General features: G+C 37.3%; 1 long non-coding RNA gene across 3 annotated transcripts in view; it reads left to right on the top strand.

The window, feature by feature from the left end:
• The window catches only part of LOC135444972 (uncharacterized), a 205,395-nt gene that overhangs the window by 69,114 nt on the left and 113,355 nt on the right, over positions 1 to 22,926 (top strand). For all 3 annotated transcript variants that reach the window (XR_010439394.1, XR_010439393.1, XR_010439392.1), the window contains exon 2: positions 9,360 to 9,528. This is a non-coding gene — a long non-coding RNA (uncharacterized LOC135444972). The remainder of the gene's footprint in view (positions 1 to 9,359; positions 9,529 to 22,926) is intronic.

Raw genomic sequence — 22,926 nt, 5'->3', positions numbered from 1 at the left:
GAGGTGAACAATGCTAAGGAGGGCTGAAGGACAACTCGGGGCTCTAGCAAGGCACCACTGCCGCTGGGCAGTGAAGCTGTAGTTGCTACTTTTGAGGCCAGTTATGAAGCCCTGGCAGAAAAGCAGGAGACAGGGCTCCTGTTAACTAGCAAGAGAAACCTAAAATGCAGGATGTGCCAGACACTGGAATGGGAAATTTTTCACAACATGGCTGGTTTGAGCACTGACTTTGTGAGGTTTATGTCCTTTCATTCTCTGACTTCAATTGCTAAGTTATCTCTGTAAAATGGATTCCATGTATTGTCTAGTACTGGTAACACAAGAGGTATATGCAAGAATTAAGTGTGAGCCTGAATTGAATTTTCGGGAAGCTTTTCAGCAGAAATGCAGACACAGCCTGTTTGCTACCAAATCCTCTCAGACAGTTACACCTGGATAATCTATGCTTTCTGCCTTGGTGTTGATCAATGTTTGCCACCCAGGTCTGTGGGAACATCTGATGTTATGATTTAATCAGCACATGAGTGAGGTAACCAACTTGCAGAACATGTTTTATTTAGTAGAATGGCTGTTATAAAAGATAAGTGTAAGATCCAAGTAACTGACAAAAGTTGCCATAAAATTACTTCTGCCTCATGGACATAGAGAATGGTTGCAATTTCAACTTTGTGCCGGCCTAGCTTATTGACTATGCCAAATTTCATGCTCCTACCATTTTTAAAAAACAGAATGAACTAGGAAGAAATTAGTCTTTCCTTAAGAAAGCATGATTTTTAATTTTTTCCCCTAAATTTTATTCACGTTATACCTTTAATACTAGGGATTTCAACTCAGGATTTGTTACTTTGAAGAGAAAAAAGTCATCTTAGAAAACTAGAAGTAGAATTGTGATTGTGGCATACTACCTGTCTCTCACTATGGTAGAAGGGAAAGATTTTCTTATCTTGGAGACTGTGCAAGTAAACAGTGTTAACCTCTCACTGTGAAAAACATTGAACAGCTGAAGTTTGAGTTTACATTGTCTTCAGAAGTCAGGGCAGACCTGCATTGGCTGGAACAGGTTGCCCAGGGAAGAGGCTGAGTGACCATCCCTGGAGGTCTTTAAGAGCTGCGTAGATGTGGTGCTTAGGGATGTGGTTTAGTGGTGGACTCGCCAGTGCTGGGTTAATGGTTGGACCCCATGGTCTTGGAGAGCTTTTCCAACATAAATTATTCTGTGATTCAGATGTAACACAGTTGTAGAGCAGTAAGAGAAAATGGTGGCTCATGGATATCTTGAGTATGTTTGGGCCAAGCTACAGGCAATCTTTGTCAAGATTGAGCACTCAGCAGCTCTTATTTGGAGCAAACTAAACCTTCTTTTACTTCATCCCCACCATTCCAACCTTAGACATTTGGAATAAGCAGGCAGAGATCTGAAAATCTGAGAGGTGCCATAACTAGATCCTCTTTCCCATGCCTTTCCCTGCAGCTTTTGTATCAAGTTTTCAGGAGGTTCTGAAACAGCTTGGTAAGAGTAGAGTATAATTGTAGCAATCTTCTCAGGATAACACAAACTTCTCCTCATGACCCACCTTACGCATGTGATATGATGGAAAGGCTGTTAAAATGGAGCTGAAGATGGGGACCAGTTTTTCTAAGCAAACTAGGAAGTCTTTCTCAAACATAGAAATGTTCCAGTGGTTATGAGAGGAGAAATAATTCAAGTTTGTGCTTGCCCACTCTCCACTGAAAATGTGAGTTTTGATTAGAACATTTAGCAATATGAGTGTTAAGCACTGTAATATGGATATTTTGTATCCTCATGCTTTTATATGTGGGCAGGATCATTAGCAGGTATAAGTCTCTTAAAATGAAACACAGTCATCCTTTCCTCAGAACTGATCACAGTAATTAATTTCCTTTGGGAAAGCTGATGGTCTGATATCACCAGGTAAGAATTTCCATGAAGGCTTCAAGAGGCTTCAAGATTTAGAAGCTGGAGTTGGGATTCATGTAGCTTTTCTCCCTGAATGGGAGAAAATGTTGTGGTGGTTTTTTTTTTTTTTTTTTTTTTTTTATATTTTATTTTTTATTTCTTTTTAGAGGAGGATATGGTATGAGGAAGCAGATAATGTATGAAGTTTTTGACAGAAAATTCAATTTGAAAGTTGTCCTTGTCCAACTACAATCCATGGAAGTTTTTCCTTTACATCTGGATTAGTTCTAGTTAAGTTAATAAAGCTTTGCACTGGGTTTGCTGTGGTGCAACAGTGCAAGGACTTTGTGAAAGGCTATCAAATCCTACTTGCACCTTTGCTCAGGTTTATCAGAGGTGTACTCCAGGGTTTTCACTTTACTTTGTTGAGGGGATGTATTCCTGGAGGTCCCACTAGGAACTGAATAGCAACTAATAGCTGTGGCTCCTGACTCAGGAATGTGGAAGGCGCTGAAGTTGCAGGGGAGAAGCATCCTCAGCAAGTGCAGGCTTCTCTAAGGCACTGTGGGAATTCTGTCCATCTTGAGTAGATGGTGGAGACCATCAGCACACGTAGATTCTTTGATGGTTGGTAGTACATTTGTGGATTGTTGGGTGGTGCCCACCCTAGGATGTATCTTAGGACTATTGATATAGTAATCAATTATTCCAGATGCCAAGAGGAGGATGAATTGGGAAAATGTGTTATCCATGAGGATCACTTATTATTGGGCTGTCTTGGATGCAGTAGAAAGAGATGGAAAATGCAAAAGCCGAGTTGGAAGTTAAAGGAAAAGGGGGTGACATGAAGCAGAGGTGGGGTTAGAGGAGACAGGCACTGCACCATCCTGAAAGGTAGGAAAAGCAGAGGAGATTTGTTATTTCAGTAAGGATATTAAAAGAAAAAAGTGAAATAGAAAAATGGGAAAGGAAAGACTGAATACAGGAAGCTGAGAAAGCACTAAAATATGTGAAAAGGATTCAGTGAGATAGAAATAGATTCTTGAAGAAGCAACTGAAAGGTTTGAGACTGAATCAATATTTTTGCTTAGAATTCTGCTGAGAATTATTTTGGCTTATATGTAGGAATTACTTTTTGTAAGGGAGGAGGTGACAGATGGACCCAGAGAGGGTCTTGACTTTCATGTCCATACAGAATCTCTTTTTTATTTGTGTTTGTTGAAAGCATTAAAAAATACCTCTGGCAGTTTTTCCATTTCCTTTGGCTTTCATGTCTAAAGAAATATTCAAACTGGGAGAGGGGATGGGAAGCTGAGCCAGGTGGCAAGCCTATTTATCACCTAGTTGGTGGTGGAAAATATTGAATGATCAAATGAAAATGTTTTAAAATAACATGAACACAGAGACAGAAAAAACTGCCAAGGGAAGGAATTTATGTTAAAAGAAAACTTGCAGTTTCCTTGTCCAATATTAATACGAGATTCAACATTCAGTGGAAGGCAGTATATGTACCATCTGCAGCCATAGATTTTTCATTTTTTTTTTTAGCATAGTTAGAAAGTTGTAAAGAAATGCTTTTAGCTGAAAGGCATTCAATTTGAATAATTTTATGGAAAATATCTCTTGTATGTCAATGTATGTGAGTATACCTGTACACAATAGGTCAAAGTCTCTAAATTTGATTCTAAAGAAGAGAAATATTTTTTGCCCATTTTTGTAAAGCAAAATTATTTCTGTAAGTTATTGAATAAGCTGTGGTTTGGCAGCTCTGTCAACTTCAGAATGTAAACCGAAAAAACAGGAGAAAAAGTTGTATTTGAAATCAAGAAGTTTCAGATCTGCAGAACTGTAACTGTGTGTGGCATATCAGCTGCAAATCTTCATCAGTGTGCAATATTTAAGGGGGTGTGGTTAGTTTTATTATAACCCCTTGCCTATCCCTTATATTTCACAGTCTGAAAAAGATCATGTAGCAAAACTTACCTCTCACCTTTCTATTATTTGTCTACTTTGTATTCATGAACTGGAGTACCGTGTCTGCTAATAAAGACTACAGTGTTTTAAAACCATTCTGGGGTTTTTACAGAATGTTCAAAATGTGTCTGCTGGGAGGCTCTGATATTTTGCTGACAGCTGATATTTTTAATTATTTTTACTGTATTCAACTAAATTTAAAGGGCTTAGCTAACCATGAATTCTTGGTTATTTTCTGCTCAGGGATCTTTCTTAAAGCCCAGACACCTTAATCAAAATCATGCGACACATGGGAGCCGTGTAGCAGCAGGATTTAAAAATCAATTTATTGCTTTGTAATCCTACAAGTATAAAACTTTGAATGAATTTAACTAATATTTATCAGTTGGTAAAATAAATTGATGTGAGCAATGCTGCTAAACTTGAGGTAGTTTTCTAAAGGATGGGAGCTGTATTGAAAACTCTGCAATAGGCAAAAGAGGGATTTAAGGTGTAAGATCTGTAATTTACAGAAGTCACAGCCAAGAAGATACTGTTGTAAACACCTGTGTGCTACTTAAATTCTGCATTAATTAGGTCCAGGGTATTTAATTTGATGTTTAGTGTCTTCAATTAATTACTATATGTTGCATTTGGTTGCAAGCATGGAAAAATGTGTGAGAAGAAATTAAGTGCTTCAAAGTCTTGGAAGAAAGGAAAGGAAATATTTTTGAATCACAGATTTGGGTTGATATATTCTATATAAAGCAAAAGCCTGATTTGTTTCTCCCTCATTTTTAAAGAAAAAAGGCGCTTTGACCAAGCTGTTTTGCCAAAACTAATTGGAAGATTTCTTCCTCCATCCACCCTCCTACCCTAATTGTGAATGCAAATGTAGCTCAAGCTGCAAAAGCTTTAAAGACAGCTTAAAAGAACTGTTCTCTGTCCAGTGCTCAAAATAAATAATGTCCTATTTTTAGCATCACTCTCTAACAGTTTGTAAAACATGTGAAATTGCCATATTAGCATTTATCTATTGTACAGATGCCATTCATCAGCCAACACTATTTGCAAACAAATAGTCTAATAGTCTAAGTCTAACGGATTTTTAAAATCCAAATTGCTTAAATTAAAACCATGTTTCTTTTGTGTAGCAGATGCTGTGCTAGGAGATTTGTTTTCTCTGCACATGAGCTCTTTGGATGAATTGTCCTAGCAATTATTGCTCAAAGTTGCTCTGCTTGGTGACAGGGTTCTTGGGTGCTGCTGTAGTGCAGAAATCAGTAGTGAACTAGAAATATTTTGACATGCATTTAGAGAAATAGAGGAGTAAACTGTCTCTGAAGAAATAGGTTCTAGTGTGAAAGTATCTGTGGCCATTGGGAAGCAAAGAGATTAGGAATTGACTTTATTCCAATATCCTTTACTGGTTTAAAATCCTGTGCTGCATATACATTCTGAATCTAGAGCTTAACAATTGTAACAGCGTGAACTCAAATGATTGAACCAATGTGATTGTTTTATGTTAAGTAGCTCTTGGAAATCTCCCTGCTTGAATGCTGGCTTACTCTTCAGCAACCTGAAGGTTGGTCTTAGAAAGTTCTCAGACTTGTATCCCAAATGTATTTTTAAATTACATGCTGTGCTTAATGAAAAGCAGAGAGTTGATTGGAACAAGTAATATAGGAAATTAGTTTTCTACATATATGAGGGAGAGATTTATAGTTCCTGTAGTATATTTTGTGCCTTTGTAGGCTGGAAGGCAGCACCCTGTGGCATCAGAAAGCAGACATGAAAAGAACATTTTAGATGGTAAAGAAAAAAGCAAAGAGCTTTCTTATCCCAGATTTTGTGGGTTTGGATCCTGGCACAGTTGTGTTTGATGGAATTAGTGGGAATGGCTTAAAAAAACTGGTCATTTTCACCATGACTCAATATGCGTAGCATTATATTATATATAAACATATTGTTTGGTACCAAAAGAGTGAGTTTTATTTTGTGGTTCAAGTAGTACTATATTGATATGATTTTCTAGAATTAGATTACCTTGATTCCAACTTTGCCATCTACATATTAATGGACCACCTCTGTACCTTCTTTATTCACAGCTGGCATCTTTAATTTATTTACACAGAAATCTTTTTAGATAGAAGTATCCTCTTGCTCCATCCAAATGATACACATCACAACAGCAATGCAAATGCCTCATTATTAGTATTATAGACTAATTCATTGATATTCCAACAAGGAAACTTTGGTTTTCATTTTCATCTGAATTTTCACCCTAAAAATCTTGACTATTATGAACTAAATAGTGTCAGCTTTTAAGTCCTTCTTTCTAGAAATCTGCAGAATCACAAAGGCTGCCCTGGCACTTTCCTCCAGAAACTTCAATCTTTGCTCTGTAACGTAGCAGTGACATAAAAGTAGACAAGTTGACAGTTGGGTTCACCTCCTTGGACTTGTGAAGGATCCAGCAGACACATTTTGTGTGGTTTTTTTGAGCAGATTTCCACAGAGAAAAAATTCAGCAATTGATTCAATGAGATGGATTCTAAAACACAACGCTCTTGATAGAATTCCCTCTATGTATGCTTAATCGCTACCTAAACAATGGTTGAGTGCTGGGCTAAATCCCATAAATACAGGTTAAACACCACTGTCTGACCCTTCTTTGAACTGCAGGGTCAGATCCATCATAACATAATTGGTTTATCCCCTTCTGTCTAAGATGCCCTGTAGTAAACAGAGTCTCGAAGAGCTTAGATTGCAAATGAAAACTTTCCTCAATCTGGTAGATTTGATTAATTGAAGCTGAACAATTTGTGTGGCTAAAAATGCTCTTTTAACATTTTAGGAAGTCACACTAGTTCTGTATGTAAAACCAACTCTTGTTTAAGCTGCAGGGTCAGAGCCATCACCATATAATTGGTTTATCCTCTTATGTCTAAGATGCTCTGTAGTAAACAGAATGTTCTTATGTCCTGGAAAACTTTAGCTTGGCCACTGCTATTTTTGGTTGCTCTTCAGTAACTCTTGTAATGGGAATCATAATCATTGCTCATTCTCTGTTAACACTGGATGGGCTGGTAATGTTGTTCAAATTCATAAACATTTTGTCAGGCTGGAAAAGAGTGTAAGTCTGTGTAATCAATTGTTGTAGGTAAGTTGTTCCAAGTAGCTGGTTGTGCAGGTGGCCTTCCTCTGTACTTTTGTTAGCTCTGTGAGACCTGCTCTGGAAAGAAACAATCTAAAGACATGGTTTTCTAGTGCATTTGCAAAATACTGTTGCTCTCATATTACCATAATGCAATAGCAGGTAAGATATCTAAGCTGAATTTTTCTTATTAAGATATGATTTAAAAAAATTATTTTGATAGCTCAGACTATTGAACTTAAATTTAAATGAAACTCATTAACACTTAACATGATCCTGTGATTGAAAACATTTTGTGGGGTGCCCTTTGTCTGACCAAAGGACAAATTCTGAAGTAATCTGTGCCTCAGATTAAGTCTTCTGCTCCTTTTGCCCTCCCTCCCATAAATAGTTCATGCACAGCTATTTCTCCCAGGATGCATGCATGCATGAAGATAGGCTTAGGAACTTATGTTAATATTTATGCTACCTCTTTTGGAGATCTATTCTTGACACATTTAATACATAAGAAAAGCTTAATGGAGTGGGAGGAGAAAACCTTGCAATTAAATCTTTCTCAGTGTGATATTTCTTTTTTTTTTTTAAGTAATTACAGATTTTACAGAATATGGAAATAAACTTGAACTGTATCATAAGGCCTTCTATGTGTAAATACTTCTTCATACAAAGGGAAATGAGAAAGTTATGTATTCCATATCTAGATATAGGCAACACTTGGGACAGCATGAAAAGGTTTTGTCTGTAACTAAGCAGATTTTTATGCATGAGGGGTTTTGACATCCCCTCTCAAATTAGCTTTAATTGCTCATTACTCATCTTGCCTGTGTGCTACACTGGGGGCGACAAGACTGATAATTCTTCATATGAATAATGTAAGGTGATCATAGAGATGTTTTCCTTCTACTGCTACTCTGCAGATAGGGAAAGTGGTACAGACTCTCAAAGCAACAACAGCATGATCTGTGACTGCAGAGTTGGTTTGTATTCAGTTTAACTGGATAGAAAAGCTAAAAAGTGTGTCTTGGGCTGTACTCATCTTAAAATTGTGCCATTTGTCTCATCTTCAAAGAAAACTTGAGTGTTGGAAAAGTTAACAGTGAGAAATTTATTCAAGTATAGTGTGTGTAAGGAACAGGATGTAACTGTCTGATGCTTTTTCAATCCTTCTTGTTGTTGCCATTAATTCTAGAAACTTTCCTATATGTAGTAGAATTAAGTATTTTATCCCAAATTTGGAAAAGATCTGTGCTCTCTGAAATCAGTCTGAACTGACTTTGCAGACTAACTTTGGGCCAGATGTTGGTGTGCTGAGGTGGAATTATGTTTCCATTTAAGCTGATGGGTATTTAAGTTAGCACTTCCAAATAAGGAAGACTGGATGTAACTTTGTAATTTAACTTTAAATATGATAACTATTTCTAATAGATCTTCTGAAGTTTCAGTCCTGCAAATTCAATTTATGTTCGTTTCTCCTTGTTCCATTTAAGACAATGCTTGCCTCCTATTGTCAGAATTCAGTTCCCAGAGGGCCATGTTCTCTCCCTCATGCTTAACACAAGTAACACAGAGGTTCCCTGTGATGGGGGAGGTTGGAGAGCTAAATAGCATTTTGTAGCTTCTGCAGTTCTTTACAGCTCTGGTAGTGCTCTGTTTTGGAATTAACCAAAGACTTTGCAAAGGACTGATGGACTTCATTTAACTTTCTAGAAAGTTAATGGGCATGGTTCAAGTGTGCTGAGCTCTCCCTTGATTTGGTTTACGGGATAGGCAGCTCCAGAGAACAGTTCATCTGGTAAAATGATGATTGTGTAACACAGGAAAAGCTCTCAACTTCAAGACATTCTTATTAACCAGAATTAATAATTCTGCTTTTTGTGTTCATATCACCATGGATCCATTTCCTGTTGGGGATGGGAAACATGACAGCATTTTCTTCTGGGAAATCTGTATGTGAGATTTGTATAATTTATATATAATTGTCATTAAAAGGATGAAATAATTTCACAGTAATGGCTGCAGGAAATTCCCTTGGTGTTATCACGCATGTTGTAGGACTATAATGCACATATTTGATTACAAAGCATTTTAAGAAGCTTACCTCCTGGAAACTTTTCAAAATGGTTCTAAATAGATTCCCTGTAAGCCAAGCTGATGCAGATTGAAATCAATTTTCATATATAGCTGGTAACCTCTTCTTCTGGCCAAGAGACTTACTTGATTTGTATTACTTAAATTTGGAAAATAGGCAAATGTACTGGATTGTGTCCATAAAGAAATGACACATGTACTTCAAGCTCACAATAAGATGCTGTGATTTTTTTTTATTTGCAGATATCCTGTTTTCCTCGGTTTACAAAGACAACTCAGTGTCGAGGGAACTGAAGACTGGGGTGTGCTGGGCTAACACAAATTTAGCTGAAGCCAAGAATGCCCTGGTTTGGCTCTGGAAAGAGTACTAAGCAGCCAAGGACATTTGGAAAGCCAAATCTAAACCAGTACGGTGAGTTTCCTATGTTGTACTGGATACAGCGATAATTATATATGAAAATTTTATTCTATCCTGCCTTCATATCTTGTTTTAACAGAGGATATTCTGCTTTTTGTGTGCCAGAGCAGCATGACAATATCTTCATGCGTGACACAAACTATATGTTCTCCTTTTCTAGGAACAGCTTTAGTTTCTTGTCACTAGTTCCCTGCCTTTTAGACAAACTTGACTGTATGGCTCTAGTTTGCCCTGGTCAGGATGTGGGGAAAGCTAAATCCAACATACAGACTGACCTAAAAATGTTATATTGGCACTGAGAGAGATTCAGTAAGTGATTTATTTTGCAATGTAAGCAGAAACCAAGGTGGTGATTAAACAATCAAATAAATTGTAACAATTGTTTGTCCGCTTGTGTAATAACAAAGACCTGGATTTCTTCAGAGGTTTCTTATTTAGTCCTGATACTGTGCTTCAGTAATGTCTTTCACTAGACCCTTCCTCTAAAGCTGTTTTCATAGAAAATGTCCAGCTACATATTTGTTGGAACAGCTCTGACTTTTTGATGTTACATTCTGTAGACTCTCTAGCACTTTGAAAGCCTTTAAATATCTAAAGCAGAAAAAAACCACCTTAGTCTGAATGAAATCTAAGATGCCCTGTTATCATTCTTTAATACAGTTTTTGTTCTGATGTTCCCCTTTTTCATGAATGCACAAGCATTCATGTGGAAACAAGTCTTTAGCTTATTCATACATGTCCCTGGTTTATGTTTTCACCAAGCTAATTATCTCATCTAATTTCAATTATTTTCAACTTGTTTTCTAGAAGATCCATTTGCTTTTACTAATTTAAAGCTTTCTGTTCTTCTCTTTCCCTTTTTCTCTTCTTCCTTGCTATGCCTGAATTAAAAACATCTGGATTAAAAATGCTGAGGTTTTGATAACAAGTCTCTTATTCATTTTTCTTGTAAAATGCCACAGCATCCTTTCTATACTTAGCATCCAAGAATCATTGAGATGTATTGACAGTTTTCACAGAAACTATTTTTTTAATAGAAAAGCACTGTTTTGATCAAGTTTGGGTTGTTTTTAGTAAGAAATTTTTGCTTTATTTGGAGAGTTAGATTTTCATTACACCTCAGGGAAAGAAAATTGTTTTTTTGGGTTTTTTTGAGTTTCAACATCTGAGACAAAAAAAAAGAAAAATTGCATGTGTTTTTAATCACTACAATTGGAATTATTATGCTGCTCTGCCTGCATATATTTTGTCAGTAAATCTTGAAGGGCCAAATGTATACACATAGACCAAAGAAGAGGGGAAATAAAAGGCCTGAAAAGAAGATAGAAAAAGTCTATCCACATGTAGCAAAAAGCTATGCAGAAATTTTGCATGTTCCTACATACTAAAAAGCAAATTCCATGCTACCAAAACAAGGTTATGACAGAAGGACAATGAATACAGGTACAGCAGTCTGACCCAGCATCTTTTTTTGAAAATTTCTTTCTTGCCAATCTGTCTCTGCTGGGACCTGCCCAGAAACAAGGACAAAGAGCATAAACTAGGGAATGAGATATCATTAGGTCCAGTGCTACCACTTAAAGTGAATTATGCAGATGAGTAACCTCAATTTCTTGACACAATTTGCAAGAGTGAGATTGGAAACTCAAGTCAAATGCTGTTCAAGCTGGAACAGTTACTATTGCAAAAATAAAATGGGTAAAACCAGGAATGAATAGCAGACTTGGGGAGTTAGCAGTTTGTTTACTGAATATCATGTGCTCAAATCTAAGGGAGGTTGTTTTTTAAAAGTTGTTTAATTACTGATTCAGTCCGAGCCACTGAAGCGCAACACTTAGTGATTCTGAAAATCTGATTATCAACACAGGGTTCTGTATCTTCACAAGTTTTCTCTGTTCTGCTATTGAACTGGAATGCAACTGCAGAACTGAGTTCCCTGCACATTCTGGGACAGTTTAATTGCAACCTGTATGTTGCCAGTCAGACATGGTATGCAATGTAGAGTATTTATTATAAGATAAAAACTTTTCAGCTCTGTGGTTGACTCATGAACATTAAAATAAATATGACCAGGAGTAGTGTCCATTCATATCACATTAGGAGTAATATCCATTCATATCACATGCATTCCTTTTAGTTCATACCAAACACTTGCAGAACTGCAGGACCGAAAAATGTCTGGCTCTGCCAAGGAGTGACTGCCTGAATTTCCACTGGAAATTCCAGTAAGCATTAGCACTTAATTACCCTTCTCTACCTTCAAGGCAGGAATTAAGTGAGGTGCAGCATAGCTATGGCCCCCTGCTTTCTGCATGTCTTAATGTGTCGCACTCAGTAGAGCTCCCTTGTTGATAATCTGTGCTTGGCAGGATCTGCAAGTACATCATAAATAACTGACTCCCAATTATGTAACATAAATTACTCCTGTTTTCTCAAGGGGATAATTGCATATTAATACCTGCTCATTAATAAGTATTGCAGGGACTGGAAAACAACCTAATTTCCTTTCCTTGTTTATAAAGCTAGACTTACCTATTTTTAGACCTGTTCTACATACACAGCAGCTTTATTTTGCCTTGACATAGTAATTCTCATAGACAAAAGGCATAAAAGTGTCTGTCTTGCTTAAAATTTCAGTCTAGTTCTTGAGCTCTGACCTCATAGGAGAACAGGGTCAACTTTCATGGTTTTGGCACTCCACATGGTGCTGTGTAGTGAATGTTTAGGCCCTCAGAACAGTCATGTCTGGATTAGGTTTTGCTCACATGAAAGTTGGAGAGGCAAACAGCTTCTTGCCTTTGACTCCTCACAGGCAGTGTTGTACTGCTTTCAATTAGCACTCTCTCCTTGTCCGCCCACCCAAACCTCCTGGAGACCAGGAATGGGGTAGTGAGGAACAGGAATTTTCATATAGCACAGTATCAAATTGATTCCAGGCTTTGCAGCCATTTTTCAACCCAAGTTTGTCATGAAGTTTTATTTTAAAATAGCTGGTATATTTATTTTCTGCATCTTTGCTGCTACCACCTTTTAAAAATATATTGACTTGGTCACATACAAGGGTGAGGAAAGATTTTTAAGGGTGAAAGATTGCTTGCTTTCATAGCATGCAATAGAAAGTAAGCTTAAGATGACAAATGTTGTGGTGCTTCTTTCCAGAGCTCAAGCTCATGTAATTACATTGAAATGGAACTGTACAGATAATAATCCTTTAATATGCCATGATGAGAAATTCAAGTTAAATGTTTTGCAGTTTGTGTCTCTGTGGGAGTATATTCTATACCCATGTGAAGTCCTAGAGAACTGAAATAATGGGTTCCCACTGTGAGATTTTATTCAATGTACACTTAACACATGTAAGTGCTTTGTCTGGCAATCATGCCAATCACCATGGAATAACATGCAATGAGTAGGTAACAATTTTGTGGTAACTGCAGCCCACAGTGGTTTGATGAAAAGTCCTAGTCAGAAATTGCTTTCATGTCAGAAACCCCTGTATCATCAGAAATTCCTTAAATGTCAGCAAGGGTGTAGTCCTTACAAAAATCCTTGAATACTCTGGGGTTATTTTTACTTGTCTTCCTTTGTGTCTTTTATTTTTTTCATCAGGTATATGAGCAACCAAGTGTATAAATATTATGCAGACTTGTGTACTAATAAGGAATATGTCTTATTCATTGGATTATTTAGGCTTTTTTTTTTGAAAGTAATAAGGTTTTTGATGAAGAACTGGCATTTCAAGAATCCTGTCAAAGGGTTGTCTTCTACGGAACCTTATCAGTTCTTCCTATGTGAGACAAGTACATACAGTCTTCTGTTTGGTGTCTGGCATTTTTTAATTTCATAGAAGAACTCCAGGGTACTGCATGCGTATCTTTGGGGGAAGATATACAAGCAGAAAATAGAATAGGCTTGATTTCAAACATTTTTCCCAAACTGTGGCTAGAAAAGGTAAAAAAACCACTTTGTTTTTTTCTGACTGAAAGCAAAAAGAACTTAGAAAATATCTCTTAGCCATCTCAAAATACTTGGAGAGCACCCTTCCCTTTCAGGGATGTCTGTGCCCCACAGGGTAAGAGCAGGCTTTGCAGCTGAAGATCAGAGCTGGACAAGCAGCCCTGCAGAGGCTGCAGGGCAGGGACTGGGCTGGATGTGAAATGGGTGGGCTCCTCTCTTTGCAGCAGGACCAGCAGATGTTTCTGTTCAGAGCTGACTTGGCACTTGATGTGGGAGGGGTAGAGCCTGGAGGGGAAAGGAAGGAAGGAAGGGCTTTCTCCTTGCATTAATTTTTCCATGTGGTTCTGCACTCAGGTGAAGATTTCTGGTCTTGAATATTCAGCTATTTCAGTGGTCTATAGTCAAGGGCAAACTATCTGAAAATCCTAAGTCGAAAAGAGTAAAAACTTTATAAAATAATGTTTCCTTGTAATAGGGTAAAATTCAAAGTCAACCATCTTTTTCACTATGAGTTTGTCAAAATATTAGACTTCCTATGTTACTATTTCTTGTAATGGGTGGAATGAAATACGTAGTTTTAAAGAGAGGGAGATCCTTTTGTGCTTTCTGGCTCCATTTGAACAACATACTGAAGAACAGTAGCAGTGTAACATTTAGGCTCTATTTTAATGGTGTAAGTCAACATCTGTCATCAGAGGAACTTCTTTTTTTATTACACAAGAATTAAAATTTCCTTTCTGACATTAAGCAGGTGACACTTAGCACCTTCTTTTTCCTTACACTCTTATACCTTAATGTGTTTTGCTTTTCTTTGTGTTAACTGGAAATTAGAAGCTGGCACACCCTTATTTTGACTATGCCTTTACTGTAATTTTAAGCACTTGAAGCAGTAGTCTTATAAATTATGTTGTCTGCCAAGGAACTATCTTAGGTGGAGTATTTTTGAACCCCTCCCCACAATTCTGAAGAACTCCTTAAACTTCTGATATCTGCTGGTGACAGATGAAAAAAGAATTTGCTGCTCTCATATTCTCACTGTTTAGTTCTTAAGAATGCAATACTAAACCTTTTAAAGGTCTAAATTGACACACCCGAGCTAGGAGGCATAATTTTGGATACTGGATGTTTTAATGAGCTGTGAAGGAAGAAAATTGGCATTATAGAATCATTGAGTGATTTGTGTTGGAAGGGACCTTAAAGATTATCTGATTCCAACCTCCCCTGCCACAGGCAGGGTCACCTTCTACTAGAGCACATTGCTGAAAGCCCTGCCTAGCCTGAGCCTGAAGAGTGCCAGGGATGGGATATCCACAGCTTCTGTGGGCAACCTGGTCCAGTGCCTCATCACACTCTGAGTAAAGAATTCCTTCCCAACACCTAATCCTGCTCTTTTTTCCATTTAAAACCATCCTCTGTGCTATTACTATATTACTATCTGCCCATGTAAAAAGGTCACTCTCCTTATTTTTTTTTTTTTTTTTTTTGGAACTTACTTTCTGTACTTGAGCCTTTTCTTCTCCAAGCTGAACACCTGCAGCTCTATCAGCCTGGCAGTATTATGCCCATACATATTTACATGTGTATGTGTATAAAATATGGATTACATACACATTTATATTACATAAGTATTCACAAGTATTGTCTGTTAATTCAAAAGTAGCATCTATAACAGAGTTTTTGTTCCCGTGTGTATTTACAATGCTTTTTGTTCCCATGTGTATTTATGATGCCTCAGAAATGTCATTCCACATACACAACTAAAATCAACAATTGGCTATTCTGAAGGTGGTTGTTTTCTGAAAATTCCTGCATCGTGTTGGATGCAATTGTGATGAAGAGAGAGCAGACTTCAGGAAGACATTAATAATTTTTGATAAGTGACATTTATTGTCATGCTTGAGGAATAATGCATTTCCAAATGATATGTCTACTTTGTGTACACAGGGAAGAAACCTTAAGTAGAGGAAAGCTGTAGCTGTCATGAAGTACAGAAAAGTTTCATGAACAATAAGATGGCTTCCTAAATAGTCTGCAAATTTGAACCAGTTGCTACAAGATGATAAAAGCCCTAAGGCAAAGACCAAGTTTTAGGTTTTTATTACTCTTGTGTGAATCCAGCTTTAACACTCAAACTCTGTATTTAACTGCTATCTGCCTTGTCTGGAAAAAGGTATCAGGTTCAGTGTATTCTGTGGTAGCTCATCCATCATCAACAGAGATTTTAAAAGACAAGGGAAAAAATGCCTCTCATTTGACTAGTATGTACATATGCAAGGAAGAGGAGGAGGGAGTTTTGAACAATGTTCTCTTTCCATTAGATAAATAAACACACTGTTCCCTGTTATAAAAATTGTTGTGTTGCTGATGTTTTGGAAATTTATGCATTGCATAGTAACCAACAGAATCTACTATTTTCCATAATGTTTAGTCTGTCCAAAACATCAAATCTGCTCCTTGGGTGTGAACAATTACCTGAATTTTTCTCTGAAGATTTTAAGTAGCTTTGAATTTGCTAGGTTAGAGTCTTTGTTCAGGTGGAGCAATTGGTTTGTGAATGATGGACAATGGTGTGAGTGGCAAATGAAGCAATCTTTGTTATAATCTTTTGTTGATTATTGTTACTAAATCATCAAAGATAGAGAATGGATGGGCTGACATCTAGAAAATACAAACTTTTGCAAATATGGGTTAATTTGCAAAAACAAGACAAAGATCTAGTTACCTAAACTATGGAAAATCTTATAATGGAAGAAGACATGTTTGCCTGCCTGAGACTGACCTCTTTCAGCTGGTGCTTGTCTATCAGCTAAAATGTCACATATCCATTCCACATCCTCCTTCTGCCTTTCCCAAAATTGCCATGACTGATGTATATATTGCTCCAAAGTTTTAAGTCTTGTCTCATTATTGAATTGAATGACAAAGAGTATTCTCAGAGATTAGATTAATAATTGGTCTGACCTGTACTCACTTTAGTAGACCCTCAGAAGGAATGGTTTCAGGAATGACTCAGATGTGAAATGACTGTTCCAAAGTTGAACCTTATTTCATCAAAGGTAATCTATAATGCAGCCTATGGGAATTTAAAGCACTGAAAAAACTGAATCTCCTTAGGGTTTTGTAATGACATTATGTATTAGGGCAAAAATAATTCTTTAAATTATACTAAATAGTCCAGTTTTCCAAACTGAGTGCAAATCAGGGCATGGTATGAAGATGACTTGAGTCTACAAACTAGAAATAGCTAACCTATGCTGAGCTATTTTTCCTAAAAATTCAAACAGAGAATCAAAGCTAATTATGATATAGTTTAATATAAAAAATTTTGGGAAGTTGTGCCAAGTTCTGTAGGGCATCTGATTTTCTTTAGATGGTCCTTATGTTGTTTATGCATGTTGATGTTTGATCAGCAAAACTACAGATGAATATGGCTAGGAATGCTGGGGGTTTTGGGTTGGTTTTTTTGGTCTTTTTAAGGTTTTTAATTAATTGCATTGCAGAAGAGGTGACTTGCTGCTTACATGCTGAAAGAATGATGTGCTTTTGAGGGTCTGCCCCTTAAGGAAAATGTATGAGTTTAGGGTGAGAGTAAATAAGACAGAAATATATCAACAGAGGGATAAAGAAAAGCAGATGTGGAGAAGAGCAGTGTTCAAGGTTGGATTTACAAGCTGTTCATTACTGGTATGCAGTCCAAGTACCCTACTGGGTTGAGCAGCATGGGCAGAGTGCTTTGAGTTGCTCTGGGAGCACATGGAGTAAATAATATAATTTCCTCATTTCCTTGTCACTGCTGTCTCTGGGTCTCCTTGTGGGCAGAAGTTCACTGGCATTGCAGGTATCTCCATAAACAGAGTAGCAATCAACCTGGGATCGATCCAGTGACTCCTATTGTTTCTCTGTAGCCTCTGCCCCCTGTATGCTCTCAGTGCCTCCCAATTTTTTATCTTCAGTGTATTTTGAGGGCGCTTTCCTGGTCTTTGGGATGGGTAGCTTGAAAGAAAACTTGAAAGATCAAGGTATCACCAATGATGTTCTTCACTGATTTCCTTGTGTCCACTTTTATTTTCCTCTCATCTTAATCTTGTTCTAAAGCTGCCCCGTTATCATGGTGTTTAGAAATTCAAATATCTTTAGTCTTTCTCCTTGTTAGGGATGGGATTTGTTGGTCTCCTGCCTTAGAAATGGAGAAGGTCATAAAACAACCATTTCCTTTATAATCTTTCCTTTATTATCTTTAATACCTTAATAGTATGCAGTAAAAACTCATATTTGAAGGGCTTTAGGGGTTGGTCCTGTGAACAGAACAAAAATATCAAGAAGCAAAGGGCACATTAAATGGATATTCCTGCCTGCCACCAAGTTTGAGCCCTTTTTGGACTCGTTCCTGTTCTTCATGCATACAACATTCAAATTAGTATATTAAATATGCTTTTCTTTTTTTTCATATGTGTGAATCTTTTTTGTATTTTTGGTTATACCAGTGAGCTGAAATTGGGGTGTATGTAAATGTCATCTCATGTTCTTGCTGTATTATGTCAGCTGTGTTTATGATCTTTTTGGTAAACCCGTGGTCTTTAAAAAAAACCCTCAGCTTTGCCTTTTGAACATTTCCTGCATTAAAGAAGGAGGCTGAGCTATGGAATATTATAGTATATGAAGTAGCTTAACCACAGTCTAAGCTTCTGTTCTGTTTTCCTTTGGAGATGTAAAGTCTTCCCTCAGTGAATGGAGATTTCCACTCTAGCCTGTTTCTCTGCTGTTACAAGTGGTTCAGTGTGTTTTATTTTTGACTTAAGGGGCAGGAGGGCATGGATTAAAAGATAAGAAAACTGTGTTGTAGTATGTTGGTTCCAAAAATGATAAAATGTGAAAAATAACAGACTATTCCAGGGCCATGCAATCAAAATAGATTTTGCACTGGAGATATAAAAAGAGACTATGCAAAACATTCCTGAAATAATTTATGCTGAGTTCAAGTTTAAGCCAGAGATACAACAGTATATTATGTGTTCTTTTGGCATTCTGTCTTTAAATCAACAAAACTATCTCAACTTTTGCACTCTGGTCAGTGCAGCAATTCCCTTAATATTGTACAGTCAGTGCTGTGGGTCTCCCAGACCTTCAAGTGACTCGTTTTCAAAATGAAAAGGCTTTACTGTTTTTCAGTGTCATCTATCCAGTTTCTCTGATGGTGATAGGCTGTGGTTTCTTAGTATTCATGGCTGAACTATCCACGTCTTTAGTTCTGTATATTCATTCCTCTGTGTCCTGGGCTGTCTTGGTGCCATGCTCACAAAGAGAAGCATTCATGTCTCTCTGCTTGGCAATTCCTGCTTTTCTGGTTATGCTTAGTGATGCCAACCACCTGTGTAACCTACCTGTTGGTAACCCAGTGAGTTGGTACCATTTGCCAGGCCTGGGCAAGGGCAGAGTCCTGTTTGTGCAAGGTAACTCCACTCCTGCAGTCCTGCTTTGGGTCTAAAAGGTGTTACAGTGTGTGTGTGGCCTGGCTGTGCCAGCTCCCTTCAGGCCAGCAATGGGCCCTGCCTCTGCCTGGCCTGTTCCACAGACACAGGGGTAGCCAAAGGGTGAAGGATATCAGGACATCTGAGATTAAATAGTTTTGTTCTTAAGGCATTTATATTCCTTCCTCTTTCTCTGTTATTTTCCTCCTTGCTTCCAGATATTTTGCCATCTTAATTCAAGGAGTTTCCAGTTTTTGTTTGCTTTTGGGGATTTTTTAGCTAATTATTTGTTAGCTGAAGCTCTGCTTCGCTTTATCAGGAAAATACAAAAGAGAGAACTGTGACTAGAAGGGCCTTAAACGTGAGTTAACGAATCTGAAGATGTGCAAAGCCTTCTGCCAAAGACTTCAGAAGACAAATCTTAATTCCCAGAATAGTAAAACTTGTGAATCTGTAAACTTAGTTAAATCTCTGAATAGCAGGGATTACCTCAAATTATTTTGAAGTATATTCAGTTGGAAAAGAAATTGTCATTTGAATTTGCAGTCTGGTGCAAAATCTGTTGAAACACTTGGTTGGTGTTGTGTTTTGTTGGTTCTCTCAACTGGGGCTAGACTTGGCTTCCAAATGCAAGCACTATTAGTGCAAAAAGCATTAAAGTCAAGTGGAAATTACATTTATTACTCAAAATAATCTCTCTGTTCAGAAAGGCAAGGCCCTGAAAGTGTCCCAGAATTAAGACTTCACCAAAAAGTTATAAAAAATTCATGCGAATTTGTACACAGTTTGGTAATTAGGTAAAATGAAAAATGTGTGAGAAACACACAAAACTATGAGGAAATTATTTTTTTCATTAATTGTTTAATCTGTATAACACTACAGCAATCAAATTTAGAATAAGCCATCTCCACTCACTGAAGAAATGCTCTCCATATCTCTGTATGTTCTTACATGTTTATAGCATTTTGAAACCAAATTGATGTAGTGGTAAAGCAGGTGTCCCCTGGTACATGTGACAGAGCAGGACGTTTCACTGCCTTGTACTCAGCCTGTCTCACATCAAGGAATCTCCCAGGGATGCTCTAGAAATTGCTTTTGGTTCTAAGTGCCTGCAATGGAAAGAATAGCTTTCATCTTGAAGAAATATTGGTTCTGTTGTGTGCCAAGAGTGGCTCATGAGGTGTATGAAGGGACAAAACTATGTGAAAACTTTTGAGAGACTGCCCCAGGAACAGGGCTGAAACATGGCATAGTCTTACCAGGCCCCAGATATGAGGAATCTTGAGTGACCCACATTACCAAGTTCCAGATTTTCTTCTTTATGCTTGCAGTAGAAAGTAGCTTGGAGGGAACTGGTGTTGGATGCAGCATGAAGAGGGGCTCAAGGGCCAGTGAGAGAGTTAAATTTCTGCACAAAATAGATATGTAACCTGCAAAGGTCAGAAGGAGCCTGAATCAACCCTTGAATTGCAGCCTAACATGAAATTGCCTGGCACTTTTGAAAAAGTCAGATTTGATCTCTTTTAAAGAAGTCATAACTAAAAATATGTTTGTGTTAAGACTGAGACGTGTTGGTGACATGAGAATGGGCAAATTACAGTTACTGGGTTGAGTTCCTGCTACGTTTATTTTTATTGAATGACATAGTTTAATTATGCTGCAGTAGGGGATAATTTAACTTGTCCAAAAAAGTCAACTTACTGCCAAGTTCACGTATTTATAATACCCTAGGTTAGATTGAACTAGAGCTGTATTTTGAAAAGGAAAGAAAAAATTGTACTTTGCACTGGAAGCATAAAATTTTCAGGGAACATGAGCGTAGCAAGAAGTGTAATTTGATAACTTCAGTTAGAATTAATGAAGCAATTATGCTTTTAATGGCTTATCAGCTACTTACTGATATTTAGATAGTATGCTGGATATCTTGCGTAGCATCCCTTTGAAAGCGTAACTTCAATATTCTGTATTATATCATTTATGTATCACTTTAAAGGAGCACTGCCTGCTTATATCCTTTGTTTTGATACCTCCTCTTTACATTTATGCAGTCATTCTGTGTATGATAGTAGGAAGCTGTTCTATGCAAACAGTGGTGGAACAAGGTTTAATGAATAGCAAGAAGGTGTTCATTCTGCCTAGGGGGGGAAAAACCCAGGACATTCCATGTACTTCTGTGCAATAAAGACCTAATATTTTTAGGAAGGACTGATTTTTTTTTTTTTTGTGTAATCAGAACTATGGATATTGTACAACATTCTGTTTGTATTATATGCTTCTCAGATGTTCCTCATTAGTAGAATCATCCTTCCTATCCAAGCATTCCTCAATCCAGCATTATTTATCTGCTGTTATCCTACCCACACTCATCCCAATTTGCTTCTATCACAATTTAAAGGTATCAAGAACATATTTTAAAGAAAGCCATGCATAACTTAAAGTTCATCCATAAGGAAAAAAACCCCAACTTGTTGAAGTTATGGGTTTTTTTTTTTTTTGGAGGGCGAAAGGTTAGATTTAATGTTTTGTAGGAGAAAAAATAGCATTTCTTTCTCTTTTCTAGATCTCAGAAAGGTTTCCCCACAACTGAATTGTCAACTTTTGCATGAGTGGGTAGGCAAATGAGTTGATGAGTTTTTCCATGAAGATTTACCAGAAAATGTTAAGCATATATTGCAAAAAAAGAAAAACAAGATAATGATTGTAGATTTACAGCATTTTTAAAAATAGATATAACACATGATGAAATTGCTAAAATATTATTTGCCCTAGCATCAGTATTCCTAGTTTCCTTATTGTTTCTTCTCTTGCAGTTTTCTCAACTTGGTCATTCATCAGCAGTAAACAAAACAGACTTCCACTCTGTCAGGGCAAAAAAAGAGGCAATCTACTGAAGATTAAGTAGATTTTGGTGAAGTTAAGAGATTTAAAATCCAGGAAAAAGGCTTCAGAGACTATTTGGGTTGATAGTTTAGATAAAGTTGTGACAGGTGTGATTTTAAATATGTATGAAAATATGTGTCACAGACATTTTTTCATAGAAATCCTTTCTTTGGGATTTGTTCATCTTCTGGGAAGCTGAGGCCCCAGAAGAAGAATGTAAACAATTGTTTTCGGCTGCTGTGAAATGTAGCAGGTGCCCCTGAGATTGGTTCATGTTCCGTGTTTACAATTAAGGGCCAATCACAGGAGCAGCTTGGGGACAGATTCCCTGGACACAGAACTTTGTTATTCATTCTATTCTATTCTTAGCTTAGCAGCCTCTGCAACTTCTCTCCTTCATTTTTTTTAGTATAGTTATAATGTATTATATATCATATATCAATGAATCTAGCCTTCTGATCAATAAACAAGATTCTCGTCCTTCTCTCACCCGAAGACCTCATCAGGTCGCTGTAATAAATATGCATATTTTCAGACCAGCCAACATATCTTTTAAGTGTAACAGTGTAATGTCAGCTTACTTTAACAGTTGTTGCTTAGCAGAACTGGCAGACCTTTTGTCTTTTATTTGTAATGCACTGGCAAGCTGAGACCTTCATCAATGGCTGCCGCTCTCAGGCTCTGCCACAGTACAGTCACACAGCTAGGGACAGGGGAGGTGCTGATATTGGCTCTCCAAGATAAGCTCCCAATTACTTTCTAAACACGGCCTCAGTCTCCTACTCTGTGTTTTTCAATATTGTCTTTTCCCAAATTTTGCTATAAGTTGACTGATAGGATAATGTTCAGCATTGCTACTAAAGACTAGGCAATATGCATGGGTGTAATATATTGGAACATTTGCACAATGTTACTTTTAAAATAATGTCCAATCCCTCATATCTGCTGTGTAGTAATACCAAAAACCTCAAATCTCTAAATAGGCATTAAAGATGATTAAGGAACAAAGATATTTGGCAGGTTACCCATATTTCATCACTGCAGTGTATCATGCTGTGAGGTTAATATGGATATGAAGAGTAAGATA

This window comes from Zonotrichia leucophrys, chromosome 3 (genome assembly GCF_028769735.1).
Source record: "Zonotrichia leucophrys gambelii isolate GWCS_2022_RI chromosome 3, RI_Zleu_2.0, whole genome shotgun sequence".
In the NCBI taxonomy this organism is placed as follows: Eukaryota; Metazoa; Chordata; class Aves; order Passeriformes; family Passerellidae; genus Zonotrichia; species Zonotrichia leucophrys.
Note: the sequence above shows the minus strand (reverse complement) of the source record. Positions and strands in the feature narration are given on the sequence as shown.